The sequence below is a fragment of the Esox lucius genome, chromosome 5, assembly GCF_011004845.1.
Source record: "Esox lucius isolate fEsoLuc1 chromosome 5, fEsoLuc1.pri, whole genome shotgun sequence".
Classification (NCBI taxonomy): domain Eukaryota; kingdom Metazoa; phylum Chordata; class Actinopteri; order Esociformes; family Esocidae; genus Esox; species Esox lucius.
This window is the reverse complement of record NC_047573.1, coordinates 29142437-29162228: the sequence shown is the minus strand read 5'-3', so window position 1 is coordinate 29162228 and position 19792 is coordinate 29142437. Positions and strand designations below refer to the sequence as shown.

The window sequence follows — 19792 nt, the reverse complement described above, 5'->3', positions numbered from 1 at the left end:
TAGAAATGCACGAACACCGAAGGCAACGACCACGACGCCGCGGCGCAAATGTCATCCACTCTGATCCTGTGGAAAAGGGCAGAGGAGGCAGCAACACCCCGCATGGAGTGTGCATGGAGACCCTCCGGAACAACAGAACCAGACGCCCCGTAGGCCAAAGTGATACAGTCACAAAGCCAGTGGGAGAGATGCTGTTTGGAAAGCGGACGAATAGCAAATAAAGAGCTGGGTAGTCAATCTGATAGACCTGGTGCGCTCGTAAAGGGCGAACACGGGTCCACTGAATGAGAGCCGAGTGCGCTAGCCACTTAGCCATCCCGCTGTACAAACGACTCTGCGCTCTCACCCATAGGAACCTGAGTGAAAGCGGAGCCTTGCATTTGCAAACGCAGACGTTGCACCCTGAGTGGGGACGCATTGCCAAGGAGATGGCGAGTAGGGCAGACGGGGCTGGGATGGTCAGAAAGAGCAGGTAGCGAGACGGCGGCGAAAGCCAGCGGCGTTACCCGGCGTTTGATCTCCTCAAAACGAGCGGGATGAGGAGCCACCACGGTTACGTCTGTAACAACAGATGAACTCACAGGACGCTCGGTAGCCCGCGAACGGCGGGAGAGAGAGGAGCCTGGCATTTGCATACGTGGACGTTGCACCCTGAGCGGGGACGCGTTGCCAAGGAAACGCCAAGTAGGGCAGACGGGACTGAAATGATCAGGGAGGACAGGTAGCGAGACGGAGGCGAAAGCCGGAGGCGAAAGTCGGAGGCGAAAGCCGGAGGCGTCACCTGGCGTTTGATCTGGCCATAGCAAGCGGGATGAGAAGCCACCACGGTTAGGTCTGTAACAACGGGTGAATCTCAGGACGCTCGGAAACCCGCGAGTGGCGGGAAAGAGAGGAAACCGGCATTTGCATATGCAAACGTTTCCCTGACGGCGAGTGAATGTAAACACAATCCTGCCGGGCAGAGCTCTGAGAGCGAACACACTCTTGACTGGCGAGCAGTGGAATAAGAGGCGCCTCTGAAACCGCTAGCCAGTGCTTATGTCTATTAGAGGTGGCGGGTAGAGAGGGGAGAGAAGTTATACCTATAACTCCCCGAAAACACTCACTACCCTGAACATAGCTAACAGAGCTCTTATCCTTACACTGCATAGGGAAAGGAATAGAGCGTGCACAAGCAAACACATTAGAAAACCTACCAGCTGCAGGGCGAGAATGAGGGAAAAGCCGCTCATTCGCGCCACTGCTCATATCCAATGGGGCCGGCAGAGAGACAGAGAGAGCATTCACTGAGTCTCTATTAGCCGAGGGAGGCAAACTAGGGCATGTGAAAGTAACAAGTGACTTAACAGGCTCAGACACCCCCTGAGTCTGCACAAAAGCACAACTTACACCCGAGTAACGTTTAGCTTGTTTATTGAAATGAAAAGATAGTTGGGCCAAATCTGCGAAGCCGTCAGACTCTGCCCTTACTCTGCTGATGGAGGAAGGCGGGGGACGTAAGGGCAACGTTGCCACTCACAGCCTGCCCCACGCCTAGTCAGGACAGTCTGGGCTTCTTAGTCAGCCATGGGACATCCAGTCTGGGAGCGGGTTGTCTGCGTCGCAAGGGAGGAGGAGCAGGAGCTGCGTCAGCAGCAGAGTTGGTGGCAGAGACGTGATGGCGCTGGGGCTGAGTGGGAAGGACGGACCGCCAGAGGAGGGTGGCGAGATAACTCCTTCTGTTCCTCGTCTGCTTTCTTGAAAGACGCTATGGCCGTGTGAACGGCGTCGCCGAATAAGCCCTCCTGGGAGAGATGTGTGTTCAGGAGGGAAGCGTGATCGGCCTCGTGTAGGGCGGAGAGAGACAGCCACAGATGACGGTGTCCGACCACGGCAGAAGCCACTGTACGCCCGGCGTCTGGGCCTGGTTAAGTTGGAGGATAGCCTTCAGAATAGCCGCTACCTCTTCGACGTCACGTGACAACGGAGTAGGAGAACGGAGAAAAATATGGTAGGCCTCTGACGCGTGGAGAACGACGTTGTTCGCCGCGGCCAGGGCCTGTGATCCCAGGACGTAAACTTTATCCCACAGCTGCCCCTAGTAGCGGTCCTTGGTGGGTGGCAAGGCAGGCTTCTTTCCGGACCAGCCCCAGGAAGGCAGGAAATGCGCGGCCAGCTTAGGCTCTAAATGAGGGTTGGCTGAGCTGATGGGAGTCTGCCTACCGTAGACCTTAGTGAAGGTGGCGTAGGACTTATTAACAGGCACTCTTGCAGAAGCTGGAGCGAACCAAGAACCCTCGGCGAAGGCTTTAAAACCACAGACCTCAGGCGCAGGGGATTCCACCGGTTTCCCACGCTCCGCCCAGGAACCTTCGGCGCAGGCAGGGGAGGCAGAGGCAGCTGGACGCAAAGAGCTGCCCTCTCAAACATGCCCACAAACTCCACGCGGAGAGGGGGCGGGCGGAGAGAAACAGCAGAGGAGATGTCGTCCTCCAACTCTCCCTGGAGAGAGGGAGAAGCGGGAGTAACGCTACCACAACCCACGTGGGAAGGGAGCCATTCTGCCTCTATCAGAGGAGTCGGGTCCCGTGTAGGAGCGTCTTCCTCAGACATCTCGTCGACGTCGTCGTCCCTGAAACTCAAGTCGCGGGAGACGTCTACCTGGCAGGACACACACGAACGATGGGAGTCCTGGTCCGGAGACAGGTTGGCGCAACGGCAAACGGCGGCAAAACATTTCTTCATGTTGAGACGCCGAGCTAAAGAATGTCGAAATTCTCAGGCTGAAGTAGAGTAATCAGTAGACCTCAGCAAGCAGTTCTCTGGGCTCTCTGGGCTCACGGGTCATATATAGGGGCAGGCATGCCCTGATTGGCTGTCGCATCTTGCATAATGAGTTTTCAGTACAGCTGTGGACGCGGCCAGGGTAAACCACTAGGAGCTAAAGCCCCTCTAGGGGGTGGAGCTCCACGACATATAACCACAAATTGTCAGCTAGACCCGATTCCAACAAAATTACATAAGGAGCTATTTCCTGTGCTAGGTCTGCCAATGTTGAACATAATAAATTGCTCCCCTTCCCCTGGATGTGTACCAAACTCACAAAAAATAGCAGAAATTAAGCCTCTAAATAAAAAAAATATTCCGAGATATTAAATTATTGGCCAATATCGAACCTCCCGTTCTTCTCAAAAATCTTAGAAAATGTGTTTCCCAACAACTGAATGCCTTCCTGAGGACAAATAACATTTATGAAATGCTCCAGTCCAGTTTCAGATCCCATCATAGTACTGAGACTGCACTCGTGAAGGTAAGAAAAGACCTTCTAATGGCCTCAGACAAAGGTTCCGCATCCTTTCTGTTGCTCTGTGATGTTAGTGCTGCTTTTGACACTATTGATCACTCCCTTCTCTTAGAGAGACCGGAAACCCATATCGGGCTACATGGACATGTTCTAGCCTGGTTTAAATCTTATTTATCTGAAAGATACCAGTTTGTATGTGTGGAAAGGCATATCCTCTGACAAATAAAGGTTTGTTTTGATGTTCCTCAAGGCTTGGTTCTGGGCCCATTATTGTTCTCACTATACAGTATATGCTGCCTCTGGGTGATGTAATATGGAATCACAATGTCAATTTTCACTGTTATGCTGATGAAATGTTACTTTGGAAGGATGCGTTTCAGATATTAGGAAGTGGATGACAGAGAACTTCTTTCTTTCAAACTCAAGAAAAACAGAAATGCTCATTTTAGGACCCAAGAAACAAAGAGCGTTGTTAGCAGATCTCACTGTGAACCTCAACGGCTGTATGGTCGTATCCCAAAAAACTGTAAGAAACCTCAGCGTTACCCTTGATCCTGACCTCTCCTTTGATGAACATATAAAATATGTCTCCAGAGTTGGTTATTTTCATCTATGAAACATCGCAAAAATCTTAAACTTTCTATAAAAAACGAATGCAGAAAAACGAATCCATGTGTTACTTCTAGATTATTATTATTAGATTACTGCAATGCTCTTCTTTCCAGTTACCCTGATAAATCAATAAATAAACTTCAGTTAGTGCTGCACACGGCTGCTAGAATCCAAAATATTTAAAAAAATGTTACTCCAGTACTAGCCTCTTTATACTGGCTGCCTATTAGGGTTAGGGCTGAATTTAAGGTTTTACTGTTAACCTATAAATCAATACATGGACTTGCTCCTACTTACCTCACTGAAATGATCCAGGCACACATACCTACACGTAACCTTAGATACTAAAATGCAGGCCTTTTAATTGAGAAATGCAAACTCAGTGCAAACTTTCAAGTGTCTACTAAAGATTAATCTCTACAGCATGGTCTATGATTAAGTGTGGTCTGGCCCAGGGGCGTGAAGGTGACCAGAAAAACTTGATACTGTCCACCCTTGCTGTCTTGCCAGGTGGGCTCTCATCGCCACTGGGATGCCCTCCCTCGAACGTCTTTCAGGGGTGGAGTCACTGGCTTTTTGTTGCCTCTCTGTTGCTTTGCAATTGGGCTGTACTCTGCTGGCAATACTCTGCCTTCTTTCAGGGTGGTTGCGGTTGGTGGGGGTCCCTTTGGTTGATGCTTGGCAATGTGGGTGCATTGCCAGTTGGGCCTTGTCCGGGGCCTCCCCCGGATAGGGCCACAGTGTCACTGGACCCCCCTGTCTCAGCCCCAAGGTCTTACGCTACTATATTATTGTGCTGGGGGAGTAGTTTCAGCTCCTCTTCTCCACTATAAATCCCTGTAGATCTAAGGAATGCATTTTTAAAATGTTCCCTGACTCCTTCCATTTTAAACTTAGGAGGACATGAGGTCTTGGCCCACACCTGAGGAGTACCAGGCTTGAAAGACCCATTGCTGTCCCTGTCCAAAGTCCTCCTGGTTGTGTTGCAGATAAAGACGATTTCAGCTGCCACTGTGCTGACACCTCCCCCTCCCCCGTGTTGTCCCTGTCCTTGTTCATCTGGTCATGCTTCTGACCTGGACTAAGTTTAAATAGACTCTGGACTCAGCCCACATGCATTTATTAATTATTACAATTTGTACTCTTAATATGTTCACCCGGCACAGCCTGGGTCCTCTCTTAGTATCTTCCTAAATATCGGCCTTCTTAGGGAATTTTTCCTAGCCACTGAAATTCAACACTACTGTTGTTTGCTCCTTGGGGTTTAAGGCCTGGTGTTTTGTAAAAGCACTTTGTGACAACTGCTGATGTAAAAGGAGCTTTATAAATAAATGTGATTGATTTAAATTTTACTGAATAGCCTTAATTTCTCAAAACAAGATTAGACAGACATGTTTCGGAAGAAAGTTATTTGTTTTAAGCAATTTTCAGCCTGGAATCACACAAACTCTGATGCTAAAGGTTCTGAACTAGTCTAAAGAAGGCCAGTTTTATTGTTTCATTAAGAAGCACAATAGTTTTCAGCTGTGCTAACGTAATAGCAAAAGGGTTTTCTAATAATCAATTAGCCTTTTAAAATGATAATGACTTAGATAAGAAAACACAATGTGCCATTGGAACACAGGAGTGATGGTTGCTGATAATAGGCCTATGTGCACCTATGTAGACATTCCATTGCAAATCAGCCATTTCCAGATAAGATAGCAATTTACAACATTAACAACATTAACATGGGTGTGAAGTCTTGGCTTATTAAAGGCTTTTGTTTGGAAATAAAATTACACATTTTCTGTCCACCAAACATATGACTCCCATTGAGAAAGCCATGGAAATTACAAATAGGTGTAAATTAAACTTGCCAGTCTGGCTGTGCACATTAAAACCACTTATATAACTCTAGACCCTAAAGGTACTACCTTGTAGTATCAAAGCATGACTACACCAAAGGTTCAATACTAGGCGTGTGACAGGGTGGGTTGATTGCGCAGTGCATATGGGGCTTGGGGTAACCGGGACATTCCTTGACTCCTTGCCCTCCGGAAACTGTTTGCGGTGGGTCAGATGTCAGCAAACTCTCTAAGGTTGTGTCTTCGGCACGTTGATAAGACTGAATGACTTCCTGATTGACTGGGCAGTGTGAAAGGAAGCAGTTGGATTTAGCGGGCCATATTGGAGGAAGCAATTAGCATAAACTAGACAGAGGACACACACATCCACCACACACATGAGGATACGTATCCATTACCACACAAATTAGACTTGGCACCGACCACCACACATATCAAGCAAAGTATCCACCACACACATAAAGCTACGTACCCACTACATTTACAAAGCACACACAAAACACAAATTAATCTACAGTAACTGCTGCCTACACACACCAAGCTAAGTACCCACCACTCACATCAAGCTAACTACCCACCACACACATCAAGCTAAGTACCCACAACTCACATCAAGCTAAGTACCCACCACTCACATCAAGCTAAGTACCCACCACTCACATCAAGCTAAGTACCCACCACTCACATCAAGCTAAGTACCCACCACTCACATCAAGCTAAGTACCCACCACTCACATCAAGCTAAGTATCCACCACTCACATCAAGCTAAGGACCCACCACTCACATCAAGCTAAGTACCCACTACTCACATCAAGCTAAGTACCCATATATATTTTTTTTTATCACAGAACACACAACATTAAAAAAGCAATCCCAAATAGCTTTAAACCAGTCATTTATCCAACATTTGAACTGGCACTAGGCTTTATAGCTTGAGGTCACTTTGCTAAATATTCCATGAGTGTCACCTAGCTCTGAATGAACTTGCAGTATCTCTAGGAGTAGCCAGTCCTGATGACGAGTTTGATAACTGCTGTTTATCCACGTAATTCTAAAGTTGAGATAGTTCAGAAGTTTCTGCAGGACAGCCTTACATACAAACATCAACCATTGTCTGTAACCATTGCTGTATATAGCCTAAGGCAAACTACCCACCACACACAGGGCAGTAACTATTATCACATATTTGAGACTTAGTATCCAGCAAACACATTTGAGACCTAGTACCCAGTGACATACATGAGACCTAGTTCCCAGTAGAACACATGAGAACTAGTACCCATCTCCATGTTCCCAGCACCACACATATGAGACTAAGCACCCATTACCCACACACAAGGCGTAGAACCCACAACCAAACATTTTCGACTTAGTACCCTCCACACAAGACACATAAGGCTATTTGCATTGCAACCCTGCTATGTACTTAGACATCAGCTGAGTGCAAGCGTTGTCATTGAGCTCAAATGTAAGTGGATGCCAGACACAGCGTTCCAGTAGTTGTGTTTAAAAGCCTCAAATCAGTGATGCATTGTGGGTTAAGTTGTGAATTAATGATCTAGTACTAATATTGCGTGCTGTGGGGGCAGTTATAGATCCTTAGTCACCAGCACTGCAGGACACAATGTCCAACAAGCTACGTTATTATGTTGATGAACCCTGTTCATTAGCCTCGCACAGGCGCTTGATCCCACAAGCTTATATTTAAATGCTACAATGAAATCCGAATGGTTGGGCTGGGATTCAAACTGTTTGAGAAGTAGGTATGTCCAGTGGGTGTTGAGAAAATGGGAATGGATGGGAATGGATCGACTCTTAACTAATCCATCCAACAACGTGCATGACATACAAAGTGCCATAAAACAACACACTATACAGCACATCAAGCAACAGCAATCAAGCAAGTAGATCAGTCAGTGTAGCCGATTAACATGTCTGAAAACAAGTATTGCTTTGTGCGCAAACATTTGCGCGTCAAAGACACTTAACTGAGTACCAAGAAAACATTTATTAACACAGCAAATTAAAACAATGTTAGCAATAGACTTATAGCATTTGGTTTAACATTGATGAACGTTCCTGAAAAGTTAATTCAGGTTAGTAATTGTCATGAACTTCACCACGCCCATAATTCATGAGTGAGCTGATTGGCAGGGTTAAACAGTAGCCAAACTTAAGCTTACTCGGGCCGACCAGACTGATATCCGTGTAGCTTTTAAACGTAAGCTCGCAGGATCAGGCGGCCGTGCGAGGCTACCCATCCATGCCAAGGACCTGGAAATGCACACACGGACAAACACACACAAACACAAATAATGATCAACGACACACATATGCTCAAGCTGTTAAGAACAGGATCTTAACTGTCAGTCTGGCTGAGTACTCAGTAGATAAGCCCCCCAATAGGCCGGCATATCAGTACCCTTTAAATACGCACTCATCGGCCTAGTGGGGAATGAAAATGATGACGTCACAAGACAGGGAACATAAAAACATGTCCATTAAAGTTGTTTTATGACCCCTCTCTACCTTTCTCTCTGGATGCCCCCACATAACAAGGGTGTAGAATGCAGTTCCCAGAACAGCTGGCCGCTAAAGAACTTGAGATGGTACAGGGGCATGTTTGTGTGTGTGTGTGTGTGTGTGTGTTTGGTGTGATTGTGTGTACATTAAGCATGTTTTCACTCTGTGCATATGTATGTGTGTGCAATTTTTTTTTATTATCACAGAATATATACTTAAACGAGAGTGTACATTTGAACTTTAAACCACATACATTTATGGCGAACTGAACTGAATGTTATAGAGAAGTTGGAAACTGATAATGACCTGACATTATCAATAACCCAGACTTGTTAAGGGAGGCCCCAGAGATGAAGGCTATCCTGATAACAGCATGCCTGGACCCATACTCTGTTCTCCCAAACTCATTAACATGGGATGTTAGATGAAGTTCCCCCTGGACACTCATCTTCGGTCAGTTTAGCATGTTCCTAATCCCAACAAATTCAAGAGTAAGTCTTCACATTTTAACCTTTTAAACTGTAGGTGATCTATAATTGTTTTGTATATATACTATATTCTTTCTCCCAGCAACAATTTGTTGCTAGGTGTTGCATTTATTAATGCCATTGCAAGGCTTTATAATAATGTGGTGTAGAGTGTATAAAGAAACACTTCAAAACACCGCAAACCAAATCATATTGCATCAGGAATGTCAACAAGAATGTTTCTGCACTTAACCCCCCATCCCTCCCAATAAAAGTACAAAGATGTCCTGATAAATGTATAAAAATAGTAAGTAAAAACAATACTGTTTATACAAAGGCATTACCATTTGGAGTATATCCTCCATGTATCTCTGACTTGTGCATTAAATTTGTGGACTGATGACCATGGGGTATGGACTGTGCTTGCCCTACCCTAGGCTATTCATAACATTATGAACCAAACAAGATGTCCTGGATCAGTTCTTAAGGGCTTGTCTGTCAGGGGCACAATCACAAATCTAATCGGCTAGTTAGAAGCCAAAGCAATACATGAGCACTCAGAAAACCGAAGGCATTTACAGCGGATCTAGGAACAATGTACCAACGCATTTAAAGGGAAGGTCTATCAACTGCTAGTAAAATCCATGATGAGACACACACACACAAACACACACGCAAACACACACACAGCTTTACACTCTATTCATTGACGCTATCCTGGCAACTATATTACAGTGCAGTAATCTTTAACGCCTCTCAACAGCTGCATGCAGTATCCCTGTCAGCGCCCCCGCGCGGTGTCTTAGTCATCCACATGGCCTTCTGGAAAGGTGATTAGCAGCCCGCGAGTAAGGGACCCCGGCAGGGTCGGATTAAAGGGATAGGAGGGGATGACAGGCAGTTTTTAAACTGGGAACTTGTTCAGCATAGTGCCAGGGGAAATATACACACACTCTCACACGCCTTTGTCTTTATCTCTAGCTCTCTTATTAAAAAGAGAGGGGACATTCACTCTGGTGACTATCTCTCTTTGCCTGCCTTGTCTACCCCTCTGTCTTCCCTCTCTAGTTTCCTCGTTCCCTCTCTTGGTAACAATCCATAAAGGGATATAAATAGGTACTATATAACAGTAAACTTAAATGACCGGGCTGCCCATTGAGGGTCTCCAACCAGGATCTTGAGCACATGGTCTCCAAGTCTTTAGGCAAACTCATTAACCACTGCTCCAATATGTTTTACAAACTTGTGTTAGTTATATGTAACTAAGCAAGGGTCGCTACAGTATAAAGCATGACCGGTCAATTGAAACATGCTCTATAAATATTACAAGGCATTGTTAATATGTATTGCTTACACTCAAGAGACCCATAGTTTCCACTGGAACAGTATAGGAATAGAGCAGCCAGCCAGCACCTGAAACGTCATACTATACACACAGCCGATAGGGATCTTTTTCAAGGCGGCCTTGTAAATCATTTAAGGCTTGCAAGCTTTCTCATCAAAGTAAAGGCAAAAAAATCTAAACCCAGTGGCACGTCCCACACTAAAGAAATTGCACATAGTTGAAGATGGAGATGCTCCTTATATCCTGCTAAATATATGACCACATTACAGACACATATATACCACACATCATACGATAAAAACCCTTTTGCAATTATGTTAGCACAGCTGAAAATTGTTGTGCTGATTAAAAAAAGCAATAAAACTGGCCTTCATTAGACTACTTCAGTATTTGGAGCATCAGCAGTTGTGGGTTCGATAACAGGCTCAAAATGGCCTGAAATAAATTACTTTCTTCTGAAACTTGAGTGTCTATTCTCGTTCAGAGAAATGAAAGCGAATGGTCTGGGGTTGTTTTGGTGGTGGCAAAGTGGGAGATTTGTACAGGGTAAAAGGGATCTTGAAGAAGAAAGCCTATCACCCCATTTTGCAACGCCATGCCATACCCCATGGATGATGCTTGATTGAAGCCAATTTCCTCCTACAACAGAGCAATGACCAAAAGCACACCTAAAACTATGGAAGAACTACATATATACACCACCAATCAAAAGTTTTAGATCACCCATTTTCCAGTTTTTGTTGTCGTTTAAGTAGTTAAAGTCCAGTGAATAACCTGAAATGGAATAAAGGTACATGGCCAGAGGATAAAAAAAGTTTAGGTTACCAACAATTGAAAGTATGTAAATTTCAGACTTATAAAAAAGTGATGGGTTAACAACTACAGCTGTTAAAGTCAATTTAACATTGAAAGTTGATGTTGACAATTCCTGCAGAATTACCAACTTAGGTTGATTACTTTCAAACCCTCTGTCTGTGTAAAAGCAGTGTTAGAACAGACAGCTTCAAGCACAGCCTAACACTGGTCAAAGTAAGCAAGTATTTTTCAACTGCGAAAAGTAGACTTCGAGCTCCAGGTTTGACAGGTTGAGTACAGTAAGAAAGTCATTGATAAGATGGACAATAAGAAAAATAATCTTGCCTGGGTCATATGAAGTGCTACCAGTGGACTACTGAAGATTGGAAGAAGGCGTTACGGACCAATTAATCAATATCTGAAATCTAAGATTCATCCGAGTATTTGGCAAAAGGATGGTTCCTCATTGTTTGACAACAACTGTAAAAGAGGAATAAGGAAGCGTGATGGTTCCAGAGTTGCCAACTTGCACAGTGTGAGTGGTACCCTGAACTAAAACAGCTACCACAGCATTTTGCAGCCCCACGTAGTTTAGGTTACCAAAGCATACACCCTTTGGTGTACACTCAGTTGGTCAAGGGTTCATCCTACGGCAAGGTAATGACCCAAAACATAACTCCATGTTATGTCAGAACTATCTTAGAAGAAAAGACCAAGACAGTAGGCGTCAAATCATGACGCCAGCATAGACTAAAAACACCATTGAACTGGTATGGGATGCAGGCAATGTCTGCTTGACGTCTGGAAAATCACCAAACGCTGGGTTTCCTCCTTTGTGATGTTTGGCAGTTCTTTGCTGCAGCGGTCTTCAGTTGTTGTTTGTTCGTGGGTCTTTCTGCCTTAAATGTTGTTTCAGCAAGTAAAATGCATGCTTGATCGGGTTGAGATCAGGTGATTAACTCGGCCATTGCAGAATATTCCACTTCTTTGCCTTAAACTCCTGGGTTGCTTTCGCGTTATGTTTTGGGTCATTGTCCATCTGTAAAGCAGAGCTCCGTCCAATCAACTTTGCTAATTTGTCTGAATCTGAACAGACAATATACAGTTAGGGAAAAAAGTATTTAATCCCCTACTGATTTTGGATGTTTGCCCACTGACAAAGAAATGATCAGTCTATAATTTTAATGGTAGGTTTATTTGAACAGTGAGAGACAAAATAACAACAAATAAATAGAGAAAAACTCATTTCAATTTTTCATTTAATTGATTTGCATTTTAATAAGTGAAAAAAGTAATTCATCCCCTCTCAATCAGAAATATTTCTGGGTCCCAGGTGTCTTTTATACAGGTAATGAGCTAAGATTAGAAGTACACTCTTAAAGGGAGTGCTCCTAATCTCAGCTTGTTACCTGTATAAAAGACATCTGTCCACAGAAGCAATCAATCAATCAGATTCCAAACTCTCCACCAGGGCCAAGACCAAAGAGCTGTCCAAGGATGTCAGGGACAAGATTGTAGACCTACACAAGGCTGAAATGGGCTCCAAGACCATCGCCAAGCAGCTTTGTGAGAATGTGACAACAGTTTGTGCAATTTTTCGCAAATGGAAGAAACACAAAATAACTGTCAATCTGCCTCGGTCTGGGGCTCCATGTAAGATCTCACCTCGTGGAGTTACAATGATCATGAGAACGGTGAGGAATCAGCCCAGAACTACACGGGAGGATCCTGTCAATGATTTCAAGGCAGCTGGGACCATAGTCACCAAGAAAACAATTGATAACACATTATGCTGCGAAGGACTGAAATCCTGCAGCGCCCGCAAGGTCCCCCTGCTCAAGAAAGCACATATACAGGCCCGTCTGAAGTTTGCCAATGAACATCTGAATGATTCAGAGGAGAACTGGGTGAAAGTGTTGTGGTCAGATGAGACCAATTTCGAGCTCTTTGGCATCAACTCAACTCGCCGTGTTTGGAGGAGGAGAAATGCTGCCTATGATCCAAAGAACACCATCCCCACCGTCAAACATGGAGGTGGAAACATTATGCTTTCGGGGCGTTTTTCTGGTAAGGACAACCTCACCGCAACAAAGGGACGATGGACGGGGCCATGTACCATCAAATCTTGGGTGAGAACATCTTTCCCTCAGCTAGGGCATTGAAAATGGATCGTGGATGGGTATTCCAGTTTGACAATGACCCAAACACATGGCCAAGGCAACAAAGGCTCAAGAAGAAGTACATTAAGGTCCTGGAGTGGCCTAGCCAGTCTCATGACCTTAATCCCATAGAAAATCTGTGGAGGGAGCTGAAGGTTCCTGTTGCCAAACGTCAGCCTCGAAACCTTAATGACTTGGAGAAGATCTGCCAAGAGCATTCATTCATTCATTCATCTTCTTCCGCTTCATCCGGGACCGGGTCGCGGGGGCAGCAGTCTAAGCAGAGATGCTCAGACTTCCCTCTCCCCAGACACTTCCTCCAGCTCTTCCGAGGGGACACCGAGGCGTTCCCAGGCCAGCCGGGAGACATAGTCCCTCCAGCGTGTCCTAGGTCTTCCCCGGGGTCTCCTCCCGGTGGGACGGGACCGGAACACCTTCCCAGGAAGGCGTTCCGGAGGCATCCGAAACAGATGCCCAAGCCACCTCAGCTGACCCCTCTCGATGTGGAGGAGCAGCGGCTCTACTCCGAGCTCCTCCCGGGTGACCGAGCTTCTCACCCTATCTCTAAGGGATCGCCCAGCCACCCTGCGGAGAAAGCTCATTTCGGCCGCCTGTATCCGGGATCTTGTCCTTTCGGTCATGACCCAAAGCTCATGACCATAGGTGAGAGTAGGAACGTAGATTGACCGGTAAATCGAGAGCTTCGCCTTGAGGCTCAGCTCTTTCTTCACCACGACAGACCGATACATCGACCGCATTACTGCAGAAGCTGCACCGATCCATCTGTCAATCTCCCGTTCCATTCCCTCACTCGTGAACAAGATCCCTAGATACTTAAACTCCTCCACTTGAGGCAAGCACTCTCCACCAACCTGAAGTGGGCAAGCCACCCTTTTCTGACTGAGGACCATGGCCTCAGATTTGGAGGTACTGATTCTCATCCCCACCGCTTCACACTTGGCTGCAAACCGTCCCAGCGCATGCTGAAGGTCCTGGTTTGAAGGGGCCAACACGACAACATCATCCGCAAAGAGCAAAGACGAAATCGTGTGCTCCCCAAACCTGACACCCTCCGGCCCCTGGCTGCGCCTAGAAATTCTGTCCATAAAAATTATGAACAGAACCGGTGACAAAGGGCAGCCCTGCCGGAGTCCAACATGCACTGGGAACAAGTCTGACTTACTGCCGGCAATGCGGACCAAGCTCCTGCTTCGGTCGTATAGGGACCTGACAGCCCTTAGCAAAGGACCCAGGACCCCATATTCCCGAAGCACCCTCCACAGGACGCCGCGAGGGACACAGTCGAATGCCTTCTCCAAATCCACAAAACACATGTGGACTGGTTGGGCAAACTCCCATGAACCCTCCAACACCCCGTAGAGGGTATAGAGCTGGTCCAGTGTTCCACGGCCCGGACGAAAACCACACTGTTCCTCCTGAATCCGAGGTTCTACTATCAGCCGTATTCTCCTCTCTAGAACCCTGGCATAGACTTTCCCAGGGAGGCTGAGAAGTGTGATCCCCCTATAGTTGGAACACACCCTCCGGTCCCCCTTCTTAAAAAGAGGGACCACCACCCCGGTCTGCCATCCCAAAGGCACTGTACCCGACCGCCACGCGATGTTGCACAGGCGTGTCAACCAAGACAGCCCCACAACATCCAGAGATTTGAGGTACTCAGGGCGGATCTCATCCACCCCCGGTGCCTTGCCACCGAGGAGTTTCTTGACCACCTCAGTGACTTCAGCCCAGGTGATGGACGAGTCCACCTCTGAGCCATCATCCTCTGCTTCCTCAATGGAAGACGTGACTGCGGGATTGAGGAGATCCTCGAAGTACTATTTCCACCGCCCAACGACATCCCCAGTTGAGGTCAACAGCTGCCCACCTCTACTGTAAACAGCGTTGGTAGGGCACTGTTTCCCTCTCCTAAGGCGCTGGACGGTTTGCCAGAATCTCTTCGAGGCCAGCCGATAGTCCTTCTCCATGGCCTCACCGAACTCCTCCCAGGCCCGGGTTTTTGCCTCCACAACCACCCGAGCTGCAGTCCGCTTGGCCTGTCGGTACCCACCAGCCGCCTCAGGAGTCCCACAAGCCAACCAGGCCTGATAGGACTCCTTCTTCAGCTTGACGGCATCCCTTACTTCCGGTGTCCACCACCGGGTTCGGGGATTGCCGCCTCGACAGGCACCGGAGACCTTGCGGCCACAGCTCCGAGCGGCCGCTTCGACAATGGCGGTGGAGAACATGGTCCACTCGGACTCAATATCTCCAGCCTCCCTCGGGATCCAGTTGAAGCTCTGCCGGAGGTGGAAGTTAAAGATCTCTCTGACAGGAGACTCGGCCAGACGTTCGCAGCAGACCCTTACAGTACGCTTGGGCCTGCCGAGTCTGTCCAGCTTCCTCCCCCGCCATCGGATCCAACTCACCACCAGGTGGTGATCAGTTGACAGCTCCGCCCCTCTCTTCACCCGAGTGTCCAAGACATACGGCCGCAGGTCAGATGAAACGACAACAAAGTCGATCATCGACCTGCGGCCTAGGGTGTCCTGGTGCCATGTGCACTGATGGACACCCTTATGCTTGAACATGGTGTTCGTTATGGACAAACTGTGACTAGCACAGAAGTCCAATAACTGAACACCGCTCGGGTTCAGATCAGGGGGGCCGTTCCTCCCAATCACACCCCTCCAGGTGTCACTGTCGTTGCCCACGTGGGTGTTGAAGTCCCCCAGTAGAACGATAGAGTCCCCAGTCGGAGCACTTTCCAGCACCCCTCCCAGAGACTCCAAGAAGGTCAGGTACTCTGCACTGCGGTTTGGCCCGTAGGCACAAACAACAGTGAGAGACCTATCCCCGACCCGTAGGCGCAGGGAAACGACCCTCTAGTTCACCGGGGTAAACTCCAACACATGGCGGCAGAGCTGGGGAGCTATAAGCAAACCCACACCAGCCCGCCGCCTCTCACCATGGGCAACTCCAGAGTGGTGAAGAGTCCATCCTCTCTCAAGGAGTGAGGTACCAGAGCCCAAGCCGTGCGTAGAGGTGATCCCGACTACCTCTAGTCGGAACCTCTCAACCTCACGCACGATCTCAGGCTCCTTCCCCGCCAGCGAGGTGACGTTCCACGTCCCTAGAGCTAGTTTCCGTGTCCAGGGATCGGGTCGTCTAGGCCCCCGCCTGCCGCCCGATCCTCTCTGCACCGACCCCTTATGGTCCCTCCTGTGGGTGGTGAGCCCACGGGAAGGCGGCCCCACGTCGCTCGTTCGGGCTGAGCCCGGCCGGGCCCCATGAGGAAAGGCCCGGCCACCAGGCGCTCGCGTACGAGCCCCAAACCCGGGCCTGGCTCCAGGGTGGGGCCCCGGCTGCGCCATACCGGGCGACGTCACGGAACTCAAGAACATTTTCATCATTAAGGGGTGTTTTGAACCGCTCTTAGTCTGACCCATCGCCTAGGACCTGTTTGCCCTGGGAGACCCTACCAGGGGCATATAGCCCCAGACAACATAGCTCCTAGGGTCACTCGGGTACTCAAACCCCTCCACCACGTTAAGGTGGCAGTTCAAGGAGGGGCTGCCAAGAGCAGTGGTACAAAATCCCTCCTGAGATGTGTGCAATCCTGGTGGCCAAATTAAAGAAATGTCTGACCTCTGGGATTGACAAAAAGGGTTTTGTCACCAAGTACTAAGTCATGTTTTGCAGAGGGGTCGAATACTTATTTCACTCATTAAAATGCAAATCAATTTATAACATTTTAGACATTTTTTTCTGGATTATTTTATTGTTATTCTGTCTCTCACTGTTCAAATAAACCTACCATTAAAATTATACTGATCATTTCTTTGTCAGTGAGCAAATGTACAAAATCAGCAAGGGATCAAATGGAAAGGATCCTATAAAAATCCACCACTGTTGACTTTGTGTTGTAGAGCTCACTAGTGTGCTCCGTTTTTCTCAGAATGTACCAAACTGTTGATTTGGCCACTCCTAATGTTGCTGCAAATCTCTCTTTTTTTTGCAGCCTAAGGGTGGCCTGTTTCACATGCATTGAGAGCTCCTTTGACTGCATGCTGTCATTTCACAGCAACATTTTCCAAATGCAAACGCAACACATGGAATCAACTCCAGACCTTTTACCTGCTTAATTGATGAAGAAATAAGGAATAGCCCACGCCTATCCATGAAACTGCTTCTGAGTCAACTGTCCAATTACTTTTGGTTCCTTGAAAAAGAGGGGGCTACATATTAAAGAGCTGTAATTCCTAAACCCTACCTCCAATTTGAATGTGAATATCCTTATGTTCAAGTTGAGGGCCTGCACTTCAAGCCTATATTCATTACTGTAACTTGAAAATATTTTGGAAAACAAAATAACAAAACCTGCCAGTATCCAATTATTTCCGAACCTAACTGTATACCAGGCGTTGGTGTCACAATGGTTCTGTCACAGTGTGAGTAGGCAGGAAACAGAAGCGGAGGTGGTGTTGTAAACAATGTTTTAATTCACCAAAAGGCCTTCCAATACAGTGCTGAAAAGCATACTGAAGGTAATAAACAAAGACGGCAGAACAGGCACAAAATAGGCAAATCGTTTAGACAAACACATAACACCAAACAATACTGGACAAAGACACAGGGAAATAGGGAGGCCTGTATACGCATGGCAATGAGGGAACTGGGAACTGGGAACAGGTGTGGGCAATAAGATAAGAGAGTCCAGGTATGCATTCAAGTACAGGAGGGAAACGGGACGATGAAGAGAGATGAAGCTGGGATGTCTCTGCAAGGGGCAGGGTTTCCAGGTGGAACTGTGACAGTTTCGATGTTTGCAGACATCTTATTGATGTCTGTCTTGTTAAGTCCCCCCACCACCGCAAATAGCCTGCAAATGATGCATTCTGGTAATGCATTTACCCAATTGGCCCATATAGCCTAGATTGCAAGATCTGCTGAACACAGCAAAAGAAAAATTGTGCGTCCAGCTCAAACATAACGGCATCAGGCAACACATAATGATACTACAAATTCAACAACGCCTGCGTGATGATCCACTTGTATGGATGGATTCACTCCCTATCAAGTACACGAAAAACTGTCATGTGAAATAACAACAGAAAGATGCCGGAGCCAACAAGTTGAAAACTATCTTGATGTGCCCTTGAGTAAAGAATATAACCCTAACGACACCTTTAAGCCATGCTAGATTAGAGTGTCTACAAAATGTCTGAAATGTCAGTGTTCTGCGACACATCAGCAGCACAGGCGGACACGTCAGCGTTTTAGAAAATGAACTCATTCTTTGGTGTGGAGGGTGAGTGAGATCACACACTTCCAGTTACTTTGCAACATCTGTGAATCTGATGTCTCTGCTTTAGGATGGTTTTGTAAATGAAGAGAGGACAAGGAGCTCAGACAGACAAACTGACAGGCAGGCTGAAAGACTAGATCAGAGGGACAGGGTAGCTGGTCCCGAAGTGAGAGATGAGTCAGGACAGAGAGACTATATACAGTGCCTGACACAGACACGCAGACAAACACTGGCTGCTATTGATCAAGGTTGTATATCAAAGGTCATCCACCGAGGTCACTAAATGCCTGGATATGAATTGTGTCTCAGGCATAAGCTACATAGGCATTTGAGGGGAAAATGTTTTCTTGTGAGAACTTGAGTACTTAAATCTATGATAATAATGAGGGCAATCCTTAAGCAATAAATGATCCAGTCCTTAGGGTATATAATAACAGCACGCTTTGGTTCATTATACGTTATCACACCAGTCCTAATCCGCTGAATTTACTTACAGTCAAAGTTAGCCTGTCAGAGTGAGAACACAGTCTTTTGTGGCTCTGTTGGAAAATAATGGCTCTCATGAAGACTGGGCAGCATGTTCGATTTCCAGGAACACTCCTACATATTTTTTTATTATGGTATCAAATGCTTCATCCTAACTTGACTGTGTAAAAATAAAAAAATTACAAAAACAGGACTAATAAAATATTGGTGAACACAACTATATGTATGCAATGTAGGAATCGGGGGTAAAAATGTGCTTCCACAGGTTATGTCAAGATGTTTACTACCGTCACATCCTGACAGGCAGGCTGGCCGTGCCAGTGAGATCCAATGCCGTCTCTCCTTCGTTTGGATCAGGGACACTTGTTTTTGTGTTTATCGCCCTCACCTGTTTCCCTAATTACTGTTCCTATTTAAGTTTGTCTTTCCCATGGTATCTTGTGGGTCTTTGTTTGGCTTATGTTTCAGTTGTTCTGTTCAGTCCTGTCAAGTTGTGTAGTGTTTCTTTTGTTATAATTCAAAGTACTGTTATGTCCTCTGTGTGATGCTGCGATTATGTCCATACATAGTAAACCATGACAACTTTTTCTTAAGTTGTTAACATCTAAATCCAGTCTCACTTGGTGTAATCGAATTTCTACCGAAATAGGATTTTTGTTTCAGGTACGATAAAGACTTTTGTGAGGTTACCGGTAACCAGGGCCATAGCTAACGCGGAGAATGGTAGGAATTATTTTTACTCGTGCTGCATTTCTCTTTAGGATAGTTTTGTCACGTTAGCATTTGCACTCAAAATGAGAAACAGATTACTTTCTTTAATATGTACCAATAGCACTAGATTAAAAGTAATCATTTTACTTTTAATCTAGTGCTTTGATGAAGCCTCTTAATCACATCAGTAAGGGCTGAATCTTAAAATAGGCTAAACCTATTCACAAATTCCCAAACTATGCCTTCATGCAGTTA

The 19792-nt window shown here is 46.5% G+C and overlaps 1 protein-coding gene across 2 annotated transcripts in view; it reads right to left on the bottom strand.

Annotated features, from left to right (window-relative positions):
• Positions 1-19792, bottom strand: part of LOC105027634 (zinc finger protein 385D) — an 88168-nt gene that overhangs the window by 46243 nt on the left and 22133 nt on the right. The window contains exon 2 of one of the 2 annotated variants that reach the window (XM_020044639.2): positions 7927-8017. The exons of the other annotated variant lie outside the window; for it this stretch is intronic. The gene's annotated coding sequence lies outside the window, so the exon portion shown is untranslated. The remainder of the gene's footprint in view (positions 1-7926; positions 8018-19792) is intronic. 2 annotated transcript variants of the gene reach the window in all.